Here is a 14,108-nt window from a genome sequence, read left to right on the forward strand (position 1 = left end):
TATTTCAAATCCATCAATGTCAAGGCGGCGTACCAGATCAACGAGCCTTTTATTTTGGCAAATCAAGCAACACAGATATTTTTCTTGGAAGACACATTTGCACGTAGCGATGACTGGAGAGTATTGCAAAGGTTTGAGCAGAGGAATTCGTTTAATGAAGTTGCACAACAAGATGATGCTTACACTGCTCCTGATGTACAAGATAACACAGATGTTCCTAATATCTTTGAGAACCATCACGTCAATGACGCCGGCGAAAAGATTGCCTGTCGTGTTGTGGACATACAAGAGTTGATCAAGAAGAAGCCAACGTTCGAGGACGTTGAGGACGAAGAAGAAGATGAGACCGTGGGGAATTACGATTCAGACTGATACACATGGCGAAGATGTTGACGCTGCTGCTGCGGATGATGATTACATTGCTTTTGTCGTATTTGCCTGTCAGAAGACATTTTTTATCTACTATGTGAAATTGTGTTTGCTATGACAACTGAAACCTGATGAACATGTTGTTTAGTATTTTGCTGTGAGAACATCACTTGTTATGTATGCTGATTTGTGTTTGGTGATTGTATGACAACTAAAACATGATGACATTGTTGTTTAGTTGTACTCATATTTGGCTGTGAAACTTGAATTTGATGACATAGTTTGCTGTTGGACTGCAATTTGCTCGACGTCTTCGAATGAGAACAAAGCTGACCCGACAGGGCCTCTGCTATTTATTTATTTATATGAGCAAAAGGGGATACCCCCTAATTTCCGTTAATAGAAATCATTAGATGTTCACAACACTACGCCCAGCCTGCTACACAGGTTTCATTCATTACTAGTTTCAGCAAAGAACTCATGTCGTAGCCACTGAATACATCACGAGTGCTACATACACTGCAAATAAAGAGACAATCATCCTACAGAGCACATCGATTTTGCCCATTATCTTCACAAGCTCTTTCATCTCCTCATTGTTGTCAAGGCCGTTCAGCAGCTGTTGCTTGGCCATGATCAGAGGGACTGCATCTTTAACCTTCTGCTCTGCATCTTCCTCTTCTGCCGTTCCTTCAGTTACTTGTCCAACACCCCAACCTACTGGTATTGGGATTCCTCGGCTAACCAAATAATCAGCGTAGTTGCATTCCCCCACATCGGCAACTTCCCAGAAATACAAATCACACGAATCTTCCCTTTTCTGCACGAATCAAATTGGAAGATCATCAACCAAACTATTAAAAAAATCAGCAACTGAAAGCAGCAGAACAACACTTAAACATATTATTACCCCATGATTCAGGCATTTGTAGAAGACTCGGCCAGGGTTGCGGATTGTGGTTGAGACGCGACGGATGACTCTACGTGATTTGCAGCAGTGGCACCACACCAACGGCAGCGGGTTGCGATGAGCAATTGGCTGCGGTGCGCGTGCCGGTGGGGGTGTGATGAGACCCACAGGCGATGGTACGGGTGGCGACTTGGCGCATATCTGGTTGTTGCCTGCTGAAGAGCAGGTGGACGAGCAGCCAGCGGACATGGTTGCTGCGGCCAGAGCTTCTGATGCTAGGCATAGTAAGTAGAGAAGAGGATAAGCGAACGTTGGATATGTCAGTTTCATTACTTGCAAAGTAGCATAGCACCATATATAGTCATAGTCTAGGTTTGGATTCGAACCAGCTACAGGAGCACGTCTTTCTTTTTTCTAAAACTCGGCAACGTCTCTTTACTGGTACACTAGCTTGTTCTGTACGCCTTCCCAAGTCTTTGATTTTCTTTCCCTTTTTTGCGAGGAAGGAAGGAGGACAAAATTGAGAGTTCCTGGGACTCGAACCCAAGACCTCTCGGTTGAAAACCAAGGGTGCTAGTCACTTATGTGGCGAATGTTCCCTGTGAGGAGGACTGCAGACGAACGCATTTTCCTCGCAGTTTTCTTCCTATATATATAAAAGTATGCTACTTGGTGTCCGCTTAGTCAACAAACGATTGTGCCAACCTTGACCGTTGGATTGACATTCAACGTCTGTCGCGTTTCTTCAGTCTCTTCTTCCTCGAGCCGCCAAAGCCAAACCAGCGCCGGCGGGACCGCCTGCTCCCGCCTCCCACGGCTGGCTGTGATCTTCCCCGGCTCCTGTTCGTTCCCGTCCGAGGCCTCACCATCGTCCTCCGCCTTGGTTCGCTCGCCGCGGCGCCGCCCTCCGGTGTTGTCAACATGGTCAACAACCGAGAGGAATAAGGAGATGACTGTACATGGTGAGGATGACAGTAGGGACGCAGCAGCGCACGCAGTAATTTTGTTTTTTCGGGACGGAGAAGGGTATCAACTGGGTTGTGCGGGACCCGTGGCCCGTCTAGCCCAGGCTTTTATTTCATATGTTTAGCACATGACCAGCCCAGTTTGTTTTTTTCCTTTCTGAAAATGGCTAGCCAGCTATTTTGTTTTTTGCAGAATAACCAACGTAGGCCTACTTGCTTTTCTACGCCCTGCTGGGCCGGAAATCTTTCAAGACAAGGAGGGATGCATTTTGCCGAGAAAATGGGCTATAAGTAATAAGAAATGGGCTATAAGTAATAATAAATGGGCTGTAAAATGAAAAAATACAGCAAACAGGCAATTAGTTCCAAAATACTATTTTCTTTCGGATTTTGATATTTTAAATTTCATTGTTTTTGTGCGGGTAAAATTTCATTGAATTTAAATTAAGGTATATTTAGATTTAAAATTAATTTGAATCTGGCTAGAAATTTCGGGCTGTATGCTGTATGGGACAGATTTGGAGGCTGACTTGTGGGTCTACTAGGTCGACGTGTACTTTGGCTTTGTCAACTTAGTCCACAAACGATTCTAGCAGCAGTGACCGTAGGATGTTAATCCAACGGCCGTGCTGCTTCTTCAATATCTGATCTTCTTGCTCCAGCCGCCCAAATCAGCTCCGGTGGGACTGCCTGCTCCCGCCTCCCGTGGCCGGCTGTGCTGCCGCACAGGCCGCACCGCCCCACCCTACTTCATTGCTGGCCAGGCCATTCCTCTACTCACCCACACCTCCTGTTATTTTCCGGCGACAGCAGCCGGACCAGTAAACCCTCGTACTCCCCACCGCGTGGGCAACCATTGCCGAGTCTTCCCCGGCTCCGTGTCGTTCCCTTCCTAGCCCTCGCCGTCGTCCACCGCCATGGTGCTCTCGGCGCGGCCTGGTCAACGAACGACATCCATCGGCCGTGGACTGTACGCGCAAAATAATGATTCCTCCACCTGACAGCTGGGACCCATCGGAAGGGCCTCTGTATTTCGCGAAAAAAACGTTCCCCCCGCGGACATGTCGGACCCACCAGCTATATCTTCGCACGCAAGGAAGTGTCTCCTTATTACACAAAAAAATGAATACCCCCTGCTAGCTGGGACCCACCATAGTGGGAGGATGACTTGTGGGCCAACTAAGTTGACGGGGATGGAGGGCTTTGTCAACTTAGTCAATATGAACGATTCGAGCTCCAGTGACCGTATGATGTCCATCCAACGGTCGTAGTGCTTCTTCAACCTCTGGTCTTCTTGCTCCAGCTAGGCCTGCAAACGAGTCGAGCTCGAGCGAGTTGGAGTTGGCTCAGCTCAACTTATATGAAAATTCGAGCGAGCTCAAACTTAGTGAAGCTCATGATCGAGCTGTAGAACATGACTCGTGCTCAGCTTGTAACGATCTCGAGTCGATCTCGAGCTAGTTTCGAGCTAAATGAGATGGTAAAAAATATAAATCTATGGATGAATAACAAAAAAATTAAGGTGAATATATTGGGAACCTTTGCCAAAAATATAGGATATTTAACACATAGTCGACCATGTGCCATAATTAGGCCTAAATCTTCTCTGCACTTACTTAAGTTTCCATGTTCGTTGGTAAATAAAATGAAGAAAAATTATGGACAACATGTATGATAATAAATTATCTTATTTCCATTTAATATATGACATGATTATTTAACATAATGATATTCTGTCGAGCTATCGAGCTAAATCGACCGAGCCAACATTGGCTCAAGATCGGCTCGTTTCCTGGTCGAGCTACATAAAGTGTTAAAACTCAGCTTGTTTCTTTTCGAGTCGATCTCGAGTCGAGTCAAAAAACGAGTCGATCTCGAGCGGCTCACGAGCCTTGAGATTTTTTTGCAGCCCTAGCTCCAACCGCCCAAAGCAGCGCCGGTCGTGCCGCATGCTCCTGCCTCCCGTGGCCGGCTGTGCTGCCGCGGAGGCCTAACCGCCCCCTACTATTCCCACCGCTGGCTAGGCCCTGCGGCGACGGCAGCCTCACACCGCAGCCGAACCAGTGAACCCTCGTACTCCTCTCCGCGTGGGCTTCCACTGCCGCGTCTTCCCCGGCTTCGCGTCGTCCCCTTCCTGGGCCTCGCCGTCGTCCACCGCCGTGGTGCTCTCGGCACGGCCTGGTCAATGTGGTCAAGGAACGACTTCCATCGGACGTGGACTGTACATGGAGAGGCTGACAGCTGGGTCCACGGTCGCAGCAAAGAAGTGCCTCCTTATTACGCGAAAAATAATGATTCCTCCACCTGACAGCTGGGACCCACCGGACGGGCCACTGTATTTCATGGAAAAAACATTTCCCCCTGACTGCTGGGACCCACCAGCTTCATCTTCGCACGCAAGGAAGTGCGTCCGGGCAAAAAAATGATTCGCCCCCTGACTGCTGGGACCCACCAGCTACACCTTCGCACGCAAGGAAGTGCGTCCGGGCAAAAAAAATGATTCGCCCCCTGACTGCTGGGACCCACCGGCTACATCTTCGCACACAAGGAAGTGCGTCCGGGCAAAAAAAATGATTCGCCCCCTGACTGCTGGGACCCACCAGCTACATCTTCGCAGGCAAGAAAGTGCCTGACAGTCGGGACCCACCTAGTCGAAGCGTACGTAGCGTTGTCATTCTGGTCGCGAACGTGTACGTACATACTGGTCGATGTAGAGGCGTGCACGTGTCATAGTAGAGGCGCGCACGTAGCATGTACACGTACGTACAGCGGCCAGGGTGCAAGAAAGAAAATACGGCCACGTATGTGTACATACGGGCGGGGTCTCGAACGCCTACTCGCGCATACGTACGGCCAGGGCTCGTGCACATGGCTGGGTCGGAACGGAGAAACAGCGTCGTCGTCGTGTTCATGGGGAGGCAACGGAATGCATCGTGTTCATGGGGAGGCAACGGAATGCGTCGTGCTCATCGGGAGGCAACGGAATGCGTGGGAGCCAACCGGCTGGGTCAGAATGGAATGCGTGGTCGTGTTCATCGGGAGGGCTTGGACGGAACAGGCGATGGAAACGAGGCCTGGCATACCGCAAAACGGAGGAAACGGACCTCCTACATTCGGAACGGGGTCCTGTTGATCGGGAGGGGTGTGGCGTACCGCAAAAGGAAGGAAGCGGGCCCCCTACGGTTGAAACGGGGGTCCTGTTGATCGGGAGGGGTGTGGCGTACCGCAAAACGGATGAAACAGACCTCCTACGGTCGAAACGGGGGTCCTGTTGATCGGGAGGGGTGTGGCGTACCGCAAAACGGACGAAGCGGACCTCCTATGGTCGAAACAGAGGTCCTGTTGATCGAGAGGGGTGTGGCGTACCGCAAAACGGACGAAACGGACCTCCTAAAGTCGAAACGGGGGTCCTGTTCATCGGGAGGGGTGTGGCGTACTGCAAAACGGGACTCCACGGGATACTGTTCATCTCCATCGTCGACCTCCTCCAGCCTCCACGGGCTACCGTTGACCTCCTCCAGCCTCCACGGGCTCCTGTTCATCCAGCCTCCACCGCGCGCTACTCCACCGGCTACTGTTCAACCACCCCTCCACGGGCACCCCTCCACCGTCTACTGTTCATCCAGCCCTCCACACCACGGGGTCCTGTTCAACCACCCCTCCACGGGCACCCCTCTACCGTCTACTGTTCATCTAGCCCTCCACACCACGGGGTCCTGTTCATCCAGAGGCAACGCCACCGCTCACTGTTCACCCAACCCCCCCCCCCCCCCCGCAACGCTCACTATTCATCCAATCGATCGGCTGCAGTTAGCAGCAGTAGCGAAGGAATCACTCGATCGGGTTTAGTTAACAGCCATCGATCGATCGCTCGGGTTCAGTAATGCGTAGCCTGCACTGCAATTGCTAGGGTTCAGTTAGAGCCCAACGCCTCGCTCGGGTTCAGTTAGAGCCGACGCCTCGCACACACGCGCGTACGTGTACGAGAGAAACGCGCATCGCTCGGCCCCCGACCTCCCACCGTAACCGGGAACTCCCCAAAATTTTCCTCCCCCTCGCTTCTACCACGGTTTTTTCCGTCATGGACGGCCCAAAGAATGTCATGCAGCTGCGTCTCCGGCCCGCCCAGGACGAAAAGCCCATTTTCTGTCATGATTTTTTGTCATAGAAGTAGGAGCCCACCACATCTATGATGATACCGGGTTTTGTCACAATTATCGTCATAGAAGTGTCATATGTATGACGGAAAAAAATTTCGTTCGGCCCAAAATGTCACGGATGTGTCTTTTTTTTGTAGTGGTAAGACTCAATGCCCGACCACTTCAGAAGATAGAGAGAAAATGAAAGATGTTCCCTATGCTTCAGCTATAGGCTCTATCATGTATGCAATGTTGTGTACCTGACCTGATGTGTGCCTTGCTATTAGTTTAGCAGGGAGGTACCAAAGTAATCCAGGATTGGATCACTAGACAGCGGTCAAGAACATCCTGAAATACCTGAAAAGGACTAAGGATATGTTTCTTGTTTATGGAGGTGACAAAGAGCTCGTCGTAAATGGTTACGTCGATGCAAGCTTTGACACTGATCCGCACAATTCTAAATCGCAAACCGGATACGTGTTTATATTGAACAGTGGAGCTGTCAGTTGGAGCAGTTCTAAACAAAGCGTCGTGGCGGGATCTACGTGTGAAGCGGAGTACATAGCTGCTTCGGAAGCAGCAAATGAAGGAGTCTGGATGAAGGAGTTCATATCCGATCTAGGTGTCATACCTAGTGCATCGGGTCCAATGAAAATATTTTGTGACAATACTGGTGCAATTGCCTTGGCAAAGGAATCCATATTTCACAAGAGAACCAAGCACATCAAGAGACGCTTCAATTCCATCCGCGATCAAGTCTAGGGTGGGGACATAGAGATTTGCAAGATACATACGGATCTGAATGTTGCAGACCCTTTGACTAAGCCTCTCTCACAAGCAAAACATGATCAGCACCAAGGCTCCATGGGTGTAAGAATCATTACTGCGTAATCTAGATTATTGACTCTAGTGCAAGTGGGAGACTGAAGGAAATATGCCCTAGAGGCAATAATAAAGTTATTACTTATTTCCTTATTTCATAATAAATGTTTATTATTCATGCTAGAATTGTATTAACCGGAAACATAATACATGTGTGAATACATAGACAAACAGAGTGTCATAGTATGCCTCTACTTGGCTAGCTCGTTGATCAAAGATGGTTATGTTTCCTGACCATAGACATGAGTTGTCATTTGATAAACGGGATCACATCATTAGAGAATGATGCGATTGACTTGACCCATTCCGTTAGCTTAGCACGTGATCGTTTAGTATGTTGCTATTGCTTTCTTCATGACTTATACATGTTCCTATGACTATGAGATTATGCAACTCCCAAATACCGGAGGAACACTTTGTGTGCTACCAAACGTCACAACGTAACTGGGTGATTATAAAGGTGCTCTACAGGTGTCTCCGAAGGTACTTGTTGAGTTGGCATAGATCGAGATTAGGATTTGTCACTCCGATTGTTGAAGAGGTATCTCTGGGCCCTCTCAGTAATGCACATCACTATAAGCCTTGCAAGCATTGTAACTAATGAGTTAGTTGCGGGATGATGTATTACGGAACAAGTAAAGAGACTTGCCGGTAACGAGATTGAACTAGGTATTAAGATAGCGACGATCGAATCTCGGGCAAGTAACATACCGATGACAAAGGGAACAACTTATGTTGTTATGCGGTTTGACCAATAAAGATCTTCGTAGAATATGTGGGAGCCAATATAAGCATCCAGGTTCCGCTATTGGTTATTGACCAGAGACGTGTCTCGTTCATGTCTACATAGTTCTCGAACCCGTAGGGTCCGCACGCTTAAAGTTCGGTGATGATCGGTATTATGAGTTTTTGTGTTTTGATGTACCGAAGGTCATTCGGAGCCCAGATATGATCACGGACATGACGAGGAGTCTCGAAATGGTCAAGACGTAAAGATCGATATATTGGACGACTATGTTCGGACACCGGAAGTGTTTCGGGAGGTTTCGGACATATACCGGAGTACCGGGGGATTACCGGAACCCCCCGGGGAGTTTATTGGGCCTATTGGGCCCTACTGGGAGAAGAGGAGGGGCGGCCAGGGCAGCCGCACGCCCCCTCCCCCTCTAGTCTGAATTCGACAAGGAGGGGGGCGGCGCCCCCCTTTCCTTCTCTTCCTCTCTCCCTTCCCTCTCCTCTCCTACTCCTACTTGGAAGGGGGGAGTCCTACTCCCGGTGGGAGTAGGACTCCTCATGGGGCACGCCATAGGGGGATGGCACCTCCCCCTCCTCCACTCCTTTATATACGGGAAGGGAGGCACCCCTTGGAGACACAACAATTGATCATTGATCTCTTAGCCGTGTGCGGTGCCCCCCTCCACCATAATCCACCTCGATAATATTGTAGCGGTGCTTAGGCGAAGCCCTGCGTCGGTAGCAACATCATCACCGTCTTCACGCCGTCATGCTGACGGAACTCTCCCTCGAAACTCTGCTAGATCGGAGTTCGTGGGACGTCATCGAGTTGAACATGTGCTGAACTCGGAGGTGCCGTGTGTTCGGTACTTGGATCAGTCGGATCATGAAGATGTACGACTACATCAACCGTGTTGTCTAACGCTTCCGCTTTCGGTCTACGAGGGTACGTGGACAACACTCTCCCCTCTCGTTGCTATGCATCACCATGATCTTGCGTGTGCGTAGGATTTTGTTTGAAATTACTACGTTCCCCAACAGTTCCATGGTTAATGATCATGAGGCGAGCACAAGCAAGGCCAGACCTAGGGATCCCAAATATACTCAACCTAAGTGGTGTCCTCCCAGTTTAACTAAGACCATTAAAAGGAGATTACAACGCATGAGGAACCACAAGAAGGTAGAACACAAAGACGAGAAGCAAAGGGATGAATTGTTCAATGAAATTCGGCCCATGGCACTCGCAAAACAAGTGTGGAGGCCTAAACAACAAGAAAACGCAGATGCTTCAACATTAGCTGCAGCAACACCTTCACCACAAAAAGAGGATGATGCGACCCCTATTACATCGTCCACACCACCTGAAACATCCCCTTCAATTGAGGAAACTTTAAGCCCAATATTCACATTGGGAGATGAAGATGAGATGGTGGATTACGAATCTACGCCAGTTCGGGAAGGTATGGATATTAATATGGTGTATTACTTACCTTCCAAGTTTCGTGCTATAGGTGAAGAAGAGGATGTGGCCCAGCTAGATTTTGGTCCTAAGAACGCTATCTTCGAGAAGCCAAAAGAACCGGTGAAACACTTGAAGCCATTGTACCTCAAAGGTCATATTAACGGATCGTCGGTTGCTAGGATGCTCGTTGATGGTCTTGTTGTGGTAAATCTTATGCCCTATTCGGTCTTCAAGAAGTTGGGTTAAATGATGATGCGTTGATGAAGACCAATATGTTACTTAATGGATTTGAGGGCAAAGAAAAGACAGAGGCCAAAGGTAAGATGTGCATGGAACTCACTTTGGGAAGCAAAACTTTGGCCACCACATTCTTCATCGCCAAGGTGCAAGGTAACTATAATGTTATATTAGGTCGCGGTTGGGTTCATGCTAACCAATGTGTGCCATCTACCATGCATCAATTCTTAATACAATGGGTCGATGATGAGGTAGAAGTCATTCACGTGGATAATTCGGCATGTGTTGCTTTGGCCGATGCATCGGTGGATTGAAATCATCCCGATGTTAGTTGCTTAACAGGGCGTGACCTCTCAGAGCTTGATTTCCTTAGTACTACAAGGAACGGGTTCATTCCCATCTCTTTAAATTTGATTGGTTGTAATCGGTTCCAAGGTATGATGTAAACAAGAAGTTAAAATCAATGTCCGATACATAATTATCCCCCTGAGAAATATAAATGGCCGATACATAATTATCCCCCTGGGAAATATAAATGGCCGATGGAGTGTTGACATTGTCCTTAGAACAAACACAGTGTAAATTATTTTTCAGCATTCAAGCTTTGCCGAAAAACAGGGGGGCATGTGTTGACACCAGATTTTGGCATGGAATGAAATGCAATTAAGATGGTCTCAAATGGAGAAATGATCTACATGAAAAAGTTCCGTATTGTCGACATGAACATCTTTGAAGTTTGGCCATCACCATCCAATCTCATCTCAAAGCCGAAGTTGTGTTTGAAATACTAAGATTTTGTATCCAGTGCACCATTCGGCCAATTACGCCTCAAGGGATGCCTCAAATGAGAAAACATTCTACATGAATGGTCTTCGTCTCGTCAAACGGTCGATTTTGATATATAAATTTTTTATCAATCCGAGATTGTATGTAAAATTTACAACCACCTGAGTGCGGCCCTATCACGGGGCAAAAGTGGCGCGCTCCATCACACACCGTGTCTGATGGGTAGCGCGAGTAACAGTCTGTTTTGTGCAAGCAATTCGGCCATGAAGATGGCTTCAAATCGAAAAACGTACAATACAAAATTTGTTTGCCTCGTTGAAATGGTCAAATTTGCTTCTGGGCTCATCTTCATCCAAGGTCATTTGTGGCCTGTGGGACCGAAAAACCGAACTGATGTTCCAGACTTAATTTTAATTTTGCAAAGGTTTGGACATGATTTGGAGTCCTTTTCTTGTACGGGAAGTCCATCCGCCTCTTATATACCTAAGGGGTGATGGCCAATTGAACAACACACAATCGCAAAACCCATCTACTTTTTACCCTAGGTTTACATCTCTCCCTGGTTCATTCTCTCTTGTTCTTCGTTCGTTCTTCGTGTTGAAGGGCAGCGATCCTCGAGGCTCTAGGGGCGGGCGAACCGACGCGGAAAACCGACCTAGGGCAGCCCATAGCCGCCACGCGTCCAGACGGGGTCCCTCCCGGGCGCGTGGGGTTTCGGGTCCTGAAAAGCACCCGCCGGATTGCTTGCGTACCGCGCTTCCGAACGGGTCTCCTTCGACGTGAGCTGCGGTAAATCACCCTCGGCGTTGGAGGTACATGGTGACGTGTTTGTGTGCGAACAAGAGGGAGAGGTGAGGGAGGGAGGCGGCGCTGAGGGGCAGAGGCACGCGAGAGAGGTGGTGATAACCCACAAGTATAGGGGATCGCAACAGTTTTTGAGGGTAGAGTATTCAACCCAAATTTAGAGATTCGACACAAGGGGAGCCAAAGAATATTTGAAGGTATTAGCAGCTGAGTTGTCAATTCAACCACACCTGGAGATTAATTATCTGCAGCAAAGTGATCAGTAGCAAAGTAGTTTGATAGTTTTGATAGTAGTGATGGCAGCAACGGTAACAGTAACAGTCATAGCAGTAATTTTGTAGCAAGTGTAACAGTGATGATAGCAGTAGTAACTTAGCAGAAACAATATAAGATAAATTCATAGGCATTGGATCGGTGACTTGTTGGATGATATTCATCATGTGATAGTTATAACCTAGGGCGATACGGCACTAGCTCCAGTTCATCGACATAATGTAGGCATGTATTCCGTAAATAGTAATACGTGCTTTATTAAAAGAACTTGCATGACATCTTTTGTCCTACCCTCCCGTGGCAGCAGGGTCCATATTGAAAACTAAGGGATATTAAGGCCTCCTTTTAATAGAGAACCGGAACAAAGCATTAACACATAGTGAATACATGAACTCCTCAAACTACGGTCATCACCAGGAGTGGGCCCGGTTGTTGTCACTCCGGGGTTGCCGGATCATAACCGTAGTAGGTGACTACAACTTGCAAGATCAGATCTAAAACATGGATATAAAGATGAATTCATAAAAGGTTCAGATCTGAGTTCATGACACCCGGGCCCAAAGTGACAAGCATTAAGCATAGCAAAGTCATAGCAACATCAATCTAAGAACATAGTGGATACTAGGGATCAGGCCTTAACAAAACTAACTTGATTACATGATGAATCTCATCCAACTCCTCACCGACCAGCGAGGCTACGAAGGAATTACTCACTCCCGGTGGGGAGCATCATGGAATTGGCGATGGAGATTGGTTGGTGATGACGAAGAACGAAGATCCCCCTCTCCGGAGCCCCGAACGGACTCCAGATATGCCCTCTCGAGGAAGAACAGGGCTTGAGGGCGGCTCTGTCTCGTGGGTCGCGATAATTCTTTCTCCCTGATTTTTTTCTGGAATAATGTGAATTTATTGTATCAGGGGGGTCGTCAGCGGGGCCACCAGGTGGGTACAACCCACCTGGGACGCGCCAGGAGAGGGGGCGTGCCCTGGTGGGTTGTGCCCAACCAGGGGCTCCTCTCTGGTGGGTCTTGCTCCAGAAATTCTTATTATTGATATAAAAAATCCTCGCAAAGTTTCGTTCCATTCCGAGAACTTTTATTTTTCACAAAAACAACACCATGGTAGTTCTGCTGAAAACAGTGCTAGTCCGGGGTTAGTTTTATTCAAATCATGCAAATTAGAGTCCAAAACAAGAGGAAAAGCATGAGAAAAAGTAGATACGTTCGAGACGTATCAACTCCCCCAAGCTTAAACCTTTGCTTGTCCTCAAGCAATTCAGTTTATAAACTGAAAGTGAGAAAGAAAAACTTTTACGAATTCTTTTGCTCTTGTTTGCATAAATAAGCTTAAACAACACCCAGGTTTTCAGCCAACATTATAACTAACCATGTTAACAATAACTCTTAAAGATTATAATGACTCATATCAATGACATAATCAGCTAGCGAGCAATAATAAGATATCTCAAATAGCAACATGTTGTCAAAACAACCATGATATAATATGACTATAATGGTATCTCGCTAGCCCTTTCTAAGACCGCAAAACATAAATGCAGAGCACCTCCGAAGTTCAAGCAGCGACTAAACATTGTAATTCATGGTAGAAAAGATCCAGTCATGATGCACCCAACATTAGCTATACACAATGCATAAATCATGACAGCTGTGCTCTACTCAGTTTTTGGCGCTTGTTTCTAGAAGGTGATGACACAACATAAAAGTAAATAGAAAGTCCCTTCCCAGAGGGAAGCAGTGATTTGCAGAGGTGTCAGAGCTCAATTTTTAAAACAGAGGTAAATGATATTTTGAGACATGCACCCTTCTTATTCACTTCACGACTATCAGTTATCAACATATTCCATGCTAAGCACACTAGTGGCGGTTCCCAAGTAGTAAAAGTAGAGGTTTAATCCCCCTCCACCATCAATCACACTCCACGGCTTGTCCGAAACAACGGGTGCCGTCCATACCAACATCAGTCCCGGGGGAGTTTTGTTTAATTATTTGCATTTTTGAGTTCGGGACTGGGAATCCCTATTACCGCCCATTTCCTCGTGCGATGGCGAGTGAATAAACACTCAACCTAAGGATAGCCCACTTAGAACGGAAGATATCGACCACCTCATGTCGTTCCATGAACGATCCAGGCACACAAATAGTATAATTTTTTAGAAGTTTTTAGAGGTGGCACATGCAAATTTACTTAGGACGGCAGGGTAATACCGCATATAGGTAGGTATGGTGGACTCATCTGGAATAACTTTTGGGTTCAAGGTTTTCGATGTACAAGCAGAATTCCCATTTAGTACAGGCGAAGGCTAGCAATTAAGATTGAGAAGCGGCCAGCTAGAGAGCAACAACGATCATAACCAGGCATTATGCACAAGTAACATTGGACACTAGCATGAGTAGGATATGAACACCATGAACATAAATATTATAGAGGCTATGTTGGTTTTGATTCAACTACGTGCATGAACATGTACCAAGTCAAGCCACTCGAATATTCAGAGGAGGATACCATATCATCATACTAAATCACAA

Source organism: Aegilops tauschii, chromosome 7, assembly GCF_002575655.3.
Source record: "Aegilops tauschii subsp. strangulata cultivar AL8/78 chromosome 7, Aet v6.0, whole genome shotgun sequence".
NCBI classification, from domain to species: domain Eukaryota; kingdom Viridiplantae; phylum Streptophyta; class Magnoliopsida; order Poales; family Poaceae; genus Aegilops; species Aegilops tauschii.